Here is a 12,233-nt window from a genome sequence, read left to right on the forward strand (position 1 = left end):
AGAAGGAACAGACTGCATGAGGCAGAGAAAGAATCATTCCCTTTGATGTGATCTCACAGTGGCAGTCTTCGTACCTGAGACAGCTAATTAAATAGCAAATAAATTAATTAGGATTTTGAACATTATCTCCTGAACTGCTTTTCCTTTCAGTCATTCTTTCTAGACAAAAAAAAAAAAAAAACCAAAACTGATTATTACTATGATGTAGAATTCCAGCTACTTTTTTGTTAAACTATGCAAGTGAGCAGATTCATACTAGGATCATTAGTTGATTTTCAACATGATCAAAATCCAGAGAAGCAATCTTAGAAGACTGAAGATATCATTATGATTCTAAAAGTAAAATTAATACTTATGTTTTAAAATGGCCTGTTTTAACTCTACTTCAGGAGAGTCATATAGAATATTAAAAATTAGTCATTTCAATCAAAAAATCTTAACTGGGAAGTAGCGAATTTGAAAACACATTTTTGATTTACAATCCTCCCACATAAAATTTATATATTTTGAAGTAACCGAGTCTAGGTCACATTTTCAAAGCACTCATAAAGGAAATTTACATATGCATATTTCTTGATCTTTATTCATAAAAATGAAACAGGAATGGAAAAAATCTGTGATGATGTCTATTATATACTTGGAACCTTTTTATGAGCTGCTGGAAATCATCCTTTTTTTTTTTTTTTTTAATAGGATGGCACATATTGTCAAAAGGGAGTGATTATTACTCAAGTAAAATATGCTCCATAGGTGACACAAGCACTGTAATTTACTTTTCAAAGTTTGCAGTGGGGAGGGGACTTCAGCGTTCTATTTTACTAAACAAAACAAAAACAAAACAACAACAACAAAAAAACAAATTAGAGGAAAAACCTAAAAGCCTCAGTTTATGTTCCAAAATTCAGAGAAATATTTCACTCCACAATAGCCACATCCCTCAGAAATAAAAGTTGTTCTTTGGAAATAAAACAATTCTGAAAATTTAAATACAGGCAAAATTATTTAATTTATTATTTAATTAAGGCCTATCAATAGAAACCCCAATTTCTTTGCAATAAATTTGTGCATGCACATGGCTAAAAGCCCTTGGGCATTAGGTGAGTTTAGAGAACAGGTCCAGAGTAGAACTAAAGGTTTAATTTAAATTTGTTTGCCATATTTAATAGTGAACTCAAAGAGACGGAACATTTGCTAATGAATAAAAGTGCTTTCCTATCCTTCAAAAGTCATTTTCCTCTGACCCAAAACTGGGCTATTTGTTTTTTTAAATAAGAATTGTAAAGTGTCAAGAATCTTGGCTGTTAAGAATGTGGGATCTGAAATGAGAATATGGCAGATGATGAACTGTGGAGCCACAACTGACTAGTTAAGGACTGTGGTGAAAATTACCTACCACGGTGTACCTCAGTGTCCTCATCTGTAAAACAAGAATAACATAATACCCTCTATGCCCAGTACAGAGTGAACAGTTAATAAATGTTAGTCACTACTATTTGCAGGAGAGCCAGTAGAGTGTACTGAATAAGAGCATGGAGCCTGGAGCCAGACTGCACAGCACAGGTGGGAACCCCAGCTCTAACACTTACTAACCATGTGATCTTGGGCAAGTTATTAAAATCTTACTAGCTGTAAAAAGGAGTAATACCGCTTGCTTTTGTATTGTTGTTAAGCATTATATATGTTAATATATTTAATTCATTTTTAAAAGAACCTAGTGTTTGTTAAGCACTACAAGTGTTAGCTAGTAAAACCTTAAATAGCATTAACCTGTATAATACGGGCAATTATATGAGGTTTTGACAGTGTCTAAGTTTCAGTCTTGTATAAGTATTTGGATTCATTCACTAAATTAGGGAAAACTGGAAGACTCCAGGTTTGAGGAGAAATTAATCAGTTTGATTACCTATGTGCTGAGTCTAGTTCCCTTTGAGACATCCGAGTGCAATGTTGAGGAAGCATTTAGATATATAAGTTGGGAACTTAGACAAGTGGCCTGAGCTAAATTTAGACAAAATGGTGGTGGTGGTGGTGGTATGAAGGTGGTCACTGGGATACAGAGAAAAAACTGAAGCCACAGTCATGGATGACAGTCTACACTAGAAAGCCTGTAGTTGGGGAGGCTCAGGGGGAGAAAAAAAAATGAGATTTTTAATTAAAACTCAAAATATGGTTACTTTACAAAATCCTTCTGAATTCTCTGAGCAAACACAGAGCCCAGGTATCATTATAGATTCTAACGGCCCATGGAGAGTGGATCCCAGAAGTGGGATTAGTTACAGATATGGATGCAGTCATAGGGAATAGAGCTTCTTGCTGTCTCCTTCACTAATGGGGCATTGGGCAAATGGTTATCAGCTCATTGGTTTTGAGCCACTGCAGGTAGTTCTTGAAACTGTGTGGGCATGGGCTATAATAGATCAGGGACTTAGAAAAGGCAAGGACTGGTGGGGTTCATGTAGTGGGATAGAGACATACAAAATTGTACTAGAGAGCCAAATCAGGAATGGGAGTTTCCACAAATCAGAAATTGCTTGTTTGGGGTTCATGAACACATGCCTTTTGTGGATTCTCTGGATTCTGTTCATACTCTGGGTATATGACATTTGTTCAACGTTTGACCAAATTCTTCCCAGTTATGCTTCTATTAGTTTATGTTTCAGAACTGTTTTTCCCTCTGTTTTCCTGCCTATCAAAATTCCATTGTTCTATCCTCCTGTTTTTAATGTAATGCAAATTCCTTTGAGGATTTATTTTCTTATAACAAACATTCATGACAATAGAAATTGGAAAATAAAACTATTTCCCCAATAAACATCTCCCTTCAATATACTTTTAATCTTATATGACCTAGATGCACGAAAAGATACATGGTAGAAATTTAGATTAGATTGAGAGATAGATGATAGATTTCTGACAATTCAGTCACATGTTATTCAATTTGAAGCTAAATAGCCTGCATGAAAAGAACTAGGGGAGGAAAGTTTCAGGGGCTGTGAAGGTGAATGGCTACTGACCTAGCAAAAAAATATTGGTAATGAAAGATAGCGGGACAAAGGAAAACAAAGGAAGTTTATTTTTCCCTTTTCTCTCCCTCTCCTTACCCTGTAGCAGTCCACAAGACATGCCTCAAAGTCAGTATAGCTTCACATACCTCCCTGTACACACATAACCACAAGCATAGCATAAAAGCCTACCATTTGCCATTGAAAATGCTGACAACTGTTAGCATTATCTGTAATCTGAATAAATTGCTTTATGTCAGGGAACTGGGTTTTTAACTTTAAGGTTAATGTGTCCTAACTCAAGAAAAAAACAAAAACATAATGGAGAATTCCTAAATCTCATTTATTTTTTGAATGACACTTATAATCTTAATTCCTCATCTTTGTCCTGTATCCCCTTGTATGATGCCAGCTAAACTTGCAGTGATAGCAGCCAGCCTTAGACATTTTTTGCTGGCTGCTTGTGGCTGAGCTGAAAACTGGTTTCACCAAAGTCTGAATGCTTAGTGAAAGTTAGACGAACAATGGCATCATCTATTTTTGCTGGTTAATTAGCAATGGCTGGGGCCATTAAGTGTTAGCCTTTACTTTCTCCAGAATTGAAAAACTGGAATCAGGAATACAAGCCTGCTGGTGCCCTTTCCTGGCTGCCTATCAGAGACAAGATACTGGATTCTCGATGATTATGGAAAGGTTATAATTAAAGGTGAATCATTTTAGAGACACTGGTAATTTACAGAGACTACTAAAATTTGAAAACTTACTTTGCTTGATGTATATATTTCTTTGTAACAAGTAGCTTTGAGTTGAATGTAATAAATGTCCTCTTACTTAAATAATTGTTGTGACTCTTACTCTTGCATAAGGGATAGCATAAAAGCGGAAGTAGAACTACATAATCTGAAGAAAAGGGTGTCTATAAATGTATAGATACCGTATTGATGCATTGTCAGGAGGATTCCAGAAGTTAGTATATGTAAGGCATCATGCCTGATGCGTAAAGAGACTTTATATACAATGATTGTTGGTGGTGGTGTGAACAACTTATGACATGCATGTTAGTCCTGTGGAAAGAACCCTAATAATTTCGAACACATGATTCTTATTTGTTTATACACTTTAGTTCATTCTTTTTCCTCTCCCCTCTAACATGTTCCCCACCACCACCCCACACTCTCACCTAATGCTTGCACTTTCATCTTGTTCTTCTCTACATGTTGACCATAGCAGAACTCTGGTTCTGATAGTAGAACCAGAGGTCCTAAGAGGTCCTTTTTTGTTTGTTTTCTTCCACACTTAGGCAACTTGAGGCACTCCACTTGTATCCTCCTATCTATCTTTTTTTTTTAGTTTCTTTATTCATTTCTGAGTAGAGGGCAGAGCTGGGAACCATGACCCTCACATTCATATTAACATTATAAGCAGGATAATGAGGACAGGCAAGACAAGGCAGAATGAGGCACAGGATTGAATTTCAATTCACTGTATTATAGACTTTTTGCATATTGCCATTTTTTAAGACAGATGTACTAGGGAGTTATGACTAGGTAGTGGGTAGGCCATACTTCTGAAAAAAATTATTTAAAAGGATTCTAATAATTCCATGTTTTCTCAGTGGAAAGACTTTTTCTTACCTCCCTCCTTTCCTTTTTCCCCCCATTGTCTTCCTTCTCTTTATTAATTTTTTTAACATCTTTATTGGCGTATAATGGCTTTACAATGTTGTGTTAGTTGCTGTATAAAAAAGTGAATCAGCTATATGTATACCTATATCCCCATATCTCCTCCCTCCTTCTCTTTAATGAGCTACCATTAATCACTTTTATAGATTCCCTTGTAGTTTCTCTGCAATTACAAGTTTATATCATATACTGCATCCTATTTCTACCTTGTTGAACTCATCATTTGACCCTTCAGTCTTAAATATACTTTCCTATTTCCTACACTTGCAATTCTTATTATTTCTACAGACCTCCCCTTGTACATACAGGTTGAAGTCATGACTTTACATGAAATCTTTCCATTTTTTGCCCAATCTGCATCTCAGGTGTGGTCATGTAACCCCATACAGTGAGTGTTTCTAACTCTTCCTTATTTTGAACTGATTTGTTTTCCTGGAACTAGTCACAAATACTTAGGTTCCAATTTCAAGGCAACCTCAGATAGCCAACTGCATATCATCCAGGCTTCCATATTGTAATTATCTGTGTTCAAGTCTACTTAAACTTAAGTTGTAAACTCCTGGATATAAGGCGCTGTGTTTTATTGGTATTTTTCTCCCCAGTGGTTTGCACTGGGCTGAACTCTTATTAAGCACTGAATGAAAACACTGAATTAAATGATGAATGGGAAATTTCCAAAGTTATGAGAGGAGGACTAGAAATGGGATATTAACATTCTTCAACATGAAAATAAAGTTACGTTAAATGCTCAGGCAGAGCCAGAACAAACAACTATAATGAATCTTAACTGTTCTAATTGTTCTAATATGTCTAGACCAACACTGAAATGTTCGAAAAGAAAAATAACAACATTCAGATGCACTGTGTATAGAAAAGCTACTATTTGTCTATTACAACAGGATGGCTTAAGTGAAAGAAAACTTTCTGACTCCATCAATACTGCAGATGAGCCTTTCTTACACTTATGAGTAAGTAAGCCCATTTATTTTATCAGTATTTGTTTTATTGCTAATAAGAAGCTCTTTGCACCTACACAGGAGGATGACAATAGCAAAGGAAGCAATCACTGGGAAGAATACAGACTATACATAATATTACCATTTTTACCATGCATTAGGGTAATTGCAATAAATTGTTATTGCCCTCAGAATCAAATCTTTGTCCCAGTGTTCCAGAAGGAAGAGCAAATTCATCAGTTTCTGCTTTGTAATGAAAGGCAATCATTAGCAATTTGGTTAGACCACTTAAACTTATTTAATAGTCAGAAATGTTAAAGTCCTTTGGAGATTTTCTAGTTAATAGAATTAACCTATAGTGTAATTAGACATGTCTGAATTAAAGTCCTTTTTCAATGATAATACCTGCAATAGAAGTAGTTTCCAGGGATAAGGAGATCAGTATTCACATTAGTGAATTTACCTCTAATTTACCACATTAGTGGTAAATTCGCTATCAGAACCACATCTACTCTTTTGGTCTTTCATCCCTGAAGGATTCTACAGCTGGGTAGATTCACAGGTTTGCCCTTTCTCATCAATTATTTTACTTTTTTTATTTCAAGGAATACTGACTTTCATCATAATTTCCTAATCTGAAATTTAATGACAAAATGATTTGCCTTGTCTTTTACCTGCTCCAATTAGGAAATGCAAGGATGGTACAAATATAGTACAATCTTTCCAACTAGCTTGAAATTTGCAAGGACATTTTTAAGAAATCAATCAAATCACTATAGCCAAATTCGTACTGGAGTTTCTGACGATGATCTAAATACCTGTGCCCACACTTCATCTCTTTTAAGCAATCTTCCCAAATTAATTCCAATAGAGCAGATGACTCTAGGACACCCAGTAATGTTTCAACATCACAATGTTTATAAAGAAATAAGAATGAACGTGTACTCATTTACCTGTTTCTAATAGCTACACAATACAAATATATACACATATATTTCCATGTCTTTTTTTAACTAACTTTTATATTAATTTATAGGTTTCTCAAGAATAAGTTCCTATGGCCTCACTTCCTCAAAATTCCTCTGTATTATGTGGCATGCTTTGTGCAGGATGAGTACCATATCAGCTGATGATACTGAACCTCTTTTATTTGCCATTGTAGGCAGCATAAGCCATATATTTTCTCCTTTGGAAGGCTTTCAAACATGTTTCTGCACCTATTTGGCCTCAGAGAGCCCTATATGGCTTAAATTCCTTGTTTTATTTAGTACAGTAACAGACTGTAAGTTGAAGTTTAAAAGTTGAGGTTTACATTATGTCACAAAATAGTTATATTATTAACTAAATTCTCGGTCAGTCAGCACATACATGACTTCTAGGAATTATATACAAACTCACAAACAAAGACTATACATTACCTATAGCTTTCTGGGATGTAGAATGGTAGTGTTATCTACTCTCCCTCTTAAGAATCTTTGTGTTCAAATAAGATATGATATCACCCTTTTCTGGACTTCTGGGTTTCTTTGGTTATATAATATTCCTTGTCTGTTTTATGTCATATTTCTATCATGCTTAGATATATGTTATATTCTACAGCAAATTTATAATCCCACACAGGAACATTGTCATTCATATTTTGGACTTTTGTAATGATAAATTTATTATTTGAGCTTCACAGTTTCTGTTGTGAAGATCAAGTAAAATAAATTATGTGAAGATGTGAACCATAACTGGCTGTAAAATTACAAGGTTGCCCATGTACTGAATGCATGTTGACTATATAAGTAATACTTGCTTTTCTTCATTCAAAAGTGGCTTCATAAAAAGAAAGATAATTAATATGTATTCAGTTTTAGAATGTGCCAAAAGTTATATATTATCTTATCAAGCTGATCAAGCATCTCCATTTCCTGATGAAGAAGTTTCAAGAGATTAGGTAAATGCTCAAGTCTACAGTATAGATATCTGTACTCTATTCACTCCCTGATGTTCTGAAGTCGGGACTCATGATCTTTCTTCTGTTGTGCATTACCTATGTGTTATGATTAATATGTAAGTGAACTGACACATGACTCTTACTTTTTAATATAAAGCACTATATAATATAAATTACTTTCGCTATGGAACCAAAGGAAGTCTAAATAACATTATGTTCTCATACTTTAATTAGGGTACATGAGTTTACATAGAAGAGTATAAGATTATACAACCAACCTCCAGCCAGAGAGTCCCTTAAGAATTAGTTTCTGGTCTAATTATTTACATGGTATTATTGTAAAGGTTTCTGGCCCTCATCTATAGAAACTTGTCTCCAGCTTATAGACCAATGACTGAAATTTCATAATGATGGAATTGTGTCTTTGTTACTATGTCTAGTATACTATTTGGCACATAGAATGTACTCAATAAGAGAACACTCATTGAATGAGCAAATGAGGGAACCACGTGAGGGAAAAAAGACAGCAGTATATAGTGGGAAGTGAACCATGACTAGTGGCTGGGTGACTTGGCTAGTAGATCTGAATCATTTACTAACCACTTGATTAACTGTCAAAGTCATATAATTTTTGAGCTTCCATTTTCTTACATTTAAAGTCTTATATCTCTAATACATCTTATATATCTAATATCCAACTCTCCAGTTTGCTCAAGAAGTTACTAAAGTCCTTAGTTCCTTTAATCACGAAACTTAAGCTGACACATAATGGACTTCACAATCTCTGATCAATAATGTAGCCTATTGTCTGTACCCCAATTTCCAAGTTCTAACACATCCTGGGACATTCTCTCATCATCTGTCTCATCCATTCTTAGCCTGTGATACTAACAAAGCCCCATTTAATGTTATGAAAATGAACAGAAATAAAAGCTAAGGGAAATATCAATGGTTAGGGTATTAGAATACTTTAGGTTATTTTACAGTAACTAGTGACTTCTCCCAAATCACGTTATCTTAAAATAAGACAAAAATAAAGAACATTAAAGGGACTGAGATTTTGACCCTTTTTGTGAGCTAACCAAATAGCCTACAACAGTTTCAGATATGCTGGCAGAAGACACAAGATTCCTGGGTTACAGGCAAAATATTTTATTTACTCAAAACACAGAGCTATATTTGTATCTGTTACCTTTTCCCTGCAAGTCCCAAGAAGATGATGGCAAGTGTCTTAGGTATATTCAGCACACACAATGGGTCTATGCCAAATGAGGAAACCTGAGCTTAGAAAAACCCCAATATCATAAAAGCAGTTGCAAACAAACCTGCCCCATTTCTCCAGAGAGGGACATTATCTTTATTTTCCTCATCAGTAAACAAATTTTCCTTCTGCCCTAGAGAAAGCCACTACTTATATTATCCTGGAGTTTTTTCTACACAAATATCTTGGAAAGGATAGTCTAGGACAAAACAGTCACAAGACAGAGAAGTAGAAACTCCATGGAGAATTGCTCCCCAATAATACATTTCTCACTGAAGCTACATGTCTATCTTGGGTTGAAAAGGTTCTCTGTCTAGTGTAGTCAGAGACAAAGACTGACAGAGTTCCATCTAGTTATTTGCTTTTTAGAGTATCATTCAAGAAGAAGAGAACACAGCAAATACTGACACTTTAAATTTCTACTCGGAATGGACACATGCCATTTCAACCTGTATTTTGTTGGCAAAAGCAAATTGCTTCTGCACAAATATTTTTCTATGATTTACTGAAGAAGTTGAGAGCCAGGAATACTAGATATTTAGCACTAGTATTGTAAACAGTTGAATTCCAAACCGATGAATGACAGTACCCAAATTATGCTAACAAGTTAGTTTTGCCTGAAGAAGATCTCAAACAGCTGCAATGATCTGCCTTCAGGTTCTATGAATTATTTGGACAATTATTTTCTTACATGAATAAACTTGTAAGAAAAATCTCATGCATTGGATACAAAATTAACAATACCTCTCCAGGCACCAAGTGTGGGCTAATTATGTGCTGGGTGCTAAGGGTCAAACAGCGGTTAAGGCAACATGAGGCCTGGTTAAGGCAACATCATCATGTGAGGGACAAAAAACAGATAGAAAAACAAACAAAATAATTATAACTTATAGGAAGTGCCAAGAAGAAAAAAGAGTATACAGAGTTAAGAAGGCTAGGGTCATCAGATAATTCCTATGCAAATTTTGATGGAAAATATAAAAAATAATGGCTCTGAATTGAAATAAAGCTAGACTTGTTATAAACACTAACCAGTGATCTGTGTGACAACATGATATCCTCAAAAGTTCAAAAAATTTGGGCAATTTGTCCAAAGAAACATGTAGTAGGACTAAGTATAAAAATCCTTGCTCTTTGGTACAACCACTTATGTCCAAAATCGGAGCAATACGACTTAACAGCAGCACATGTGAAAATGACCTTGGAAATTCAATTGACTAAGAGATCAATATGTGTTAAAATAGAATATCAAAACTTTGACTCAATAATAACATAGATATATAGTGTCAAGAAGAAAAATAAAAGGATAATTCCACTATGTTCTATAAGTTACATTTCATTCAGTTCTAAGAAGACATTAGTTTTGTGAAAAACTCGAATTCATACAGAAGAATGTTAATAGGCTAAGGATGTTTGTGGTTACAATCAAAACTATACCAAACCCAGAGGATGTTTAGAAATGCGTGAGGGCTATTTTGTAGTTGTCACAATGAGTTATAAATGCTACTTGGAATTTAAAAATGGGCAAGAATGCTACGTATCTGACATTACATTGGTGAATTCCACACAATTAAGAACTATCCCTCCCGAAATTTCAATAGTGTCCCCTTTGAGAAATCTATCTATGTATCTATCTATTGATCTACCTACCTATCATCTAAAATGATATTTAGCTCTTGTGGAAAGACTGGAGAACATTAACTTGGGAAAGGGGGTAATTGCCATCTCATATAGAGGTCAGTCAAGCAGAAGACTTCTGTGTAGCAGAAGATTGAAAAAAGGTTAATAGAAAGAAGTCACTGGGAAGGAAGGGGAAAAGCAGATTTTAACTCAATATAAGGAAGAAATCTTTAAGGTTTATAATCAGAGACAAAATGTGGGAAAATGGTCACTTCTGAGTCATTGGTTTCCTTTTTTTTTTAAACATCTTTATTGGATTGCTTTACAATAATTGTTTTATAACGATGTGTTAGTTTCTGCTGTATAACAAAGTGAATCAGCTATACATATACATATATCCCCATAGCTCTTCCCTCTTGCATCTCCTTCCCACCTTCCGTATCCCACCCCTCTAGGTGGTCACAAAGCACTGAGCTGATCTTCCTGTGCTATGTAGCTGCTTCCCACTAGCTATCTGTTTACATTTGGTAGTGTATATATGTCCATGCCACTCTCTCACTTCATCCCATCTTACCCATCCCACTCCTTGTGTCCTCAAGTCCATTGTCTACATCTGCATCTTTATTCCTGTCCTGCCCCTAGGATTTTTAGAACCATATATTTTTTTTTTTAGATTCCATATATATGTGTCAGCGAACGGTATTTTTCTTTTTCTGACTTACTTCACTCTGTATGACAGACTCTAGAGAGATCCACTTAACTACAAATAACTCAATTTTTTTTCTTTTTATGGCTGAGTAATATTCCATTGTATATATGTGCCATATCTTTTCATCAATTCATCTGTTGATGGACACTTAGGTTACTTCCATATCCTGGCTATTGTAAATAGAACCGCAATGAACATTGTAGTATATGACTATTTTTGAATTATGTTTTACTCAGGGTATATGCCCAGTAATGGGATTTCTGGATTGTATGGTAGTTCTAGTTTTAGTTTTATAAGGACCCTCCATACTGTTCTCCATACTGGCTGTATCAATTTACATTCCCACCAAGAGTGCATGAGGGTTCCATTTTCTACACACCCTCTCCAGCGTTTACTGTTTCTAGATTTTTTGATGATGGCCATTCTGACTGGTGTGAGGTGACACCTCATTGTAGTTTTGATTTGCATTTCTCTAATGATTAGTGATGTTGAGCAACCTTTCATGTGTGTGCTGGCAAACTGTATATCTTCTTTGGAGAAATATCTATTTAGGTCTTCCACCAATTTTTGGATTGGGTTGTTTGTTTTTTTATATTGAGCTGCATGAGATGCTTGTATATTTTGGAGATTAATCCTTTATCATTTGCTTCATTTGCAAATATTTTCTCCCATTCTGAGGGTCGTCTTTTCGTCTTCTTTATGGTTTCCTTGTTGTGCAAAAGCTTATTAGTTTCATTAGGTCTCATATGTTTATTTTTGTTTTTATTTCCATTTCTCTAGGAGGTGGGTCAAAAAGGATATTGATGAGATTTACATCATGGAGTGTTCTGCCTATGTTTTCCTCTAAAAGTTTTAATGTCTGGCGTTACACTTAGGCCTTTAATCCATTTTGAGTTTATTTTTGTGTATGGTGTTAGGGAGTGTTCTAATTTCATTCTTTTATATGTAGTTGTCCAGTTTTCCCAGCACCACTTATTGAAGAGGCTGTCTTTTCTCCATTGTATATTCTTGCCTCCTTTATCAAAGATAAGATGACCATATGTGCATGGTTTTATCTCTGGGCT

The sequence above is a fragment of the Aethalodelphis obliquidens genome, unplaced genomic scaffold (genome assembly GCF_003676395.1).
Source record: "Aethalodelphis obliquidens isolate GAN/ISIS:26980383/991018 unplaced genomic scaffold, ASM367639v1 scaffold1, whole genome shotgun sequence".
NCBI classification, from domain to species: domain Eukaryota; kingdom Metazoa; phylum Chordata; class Mammalia; order Artiodactyla; family Delphinidae; genus Aethalodelphis; species Aethalodelphis obliquidens.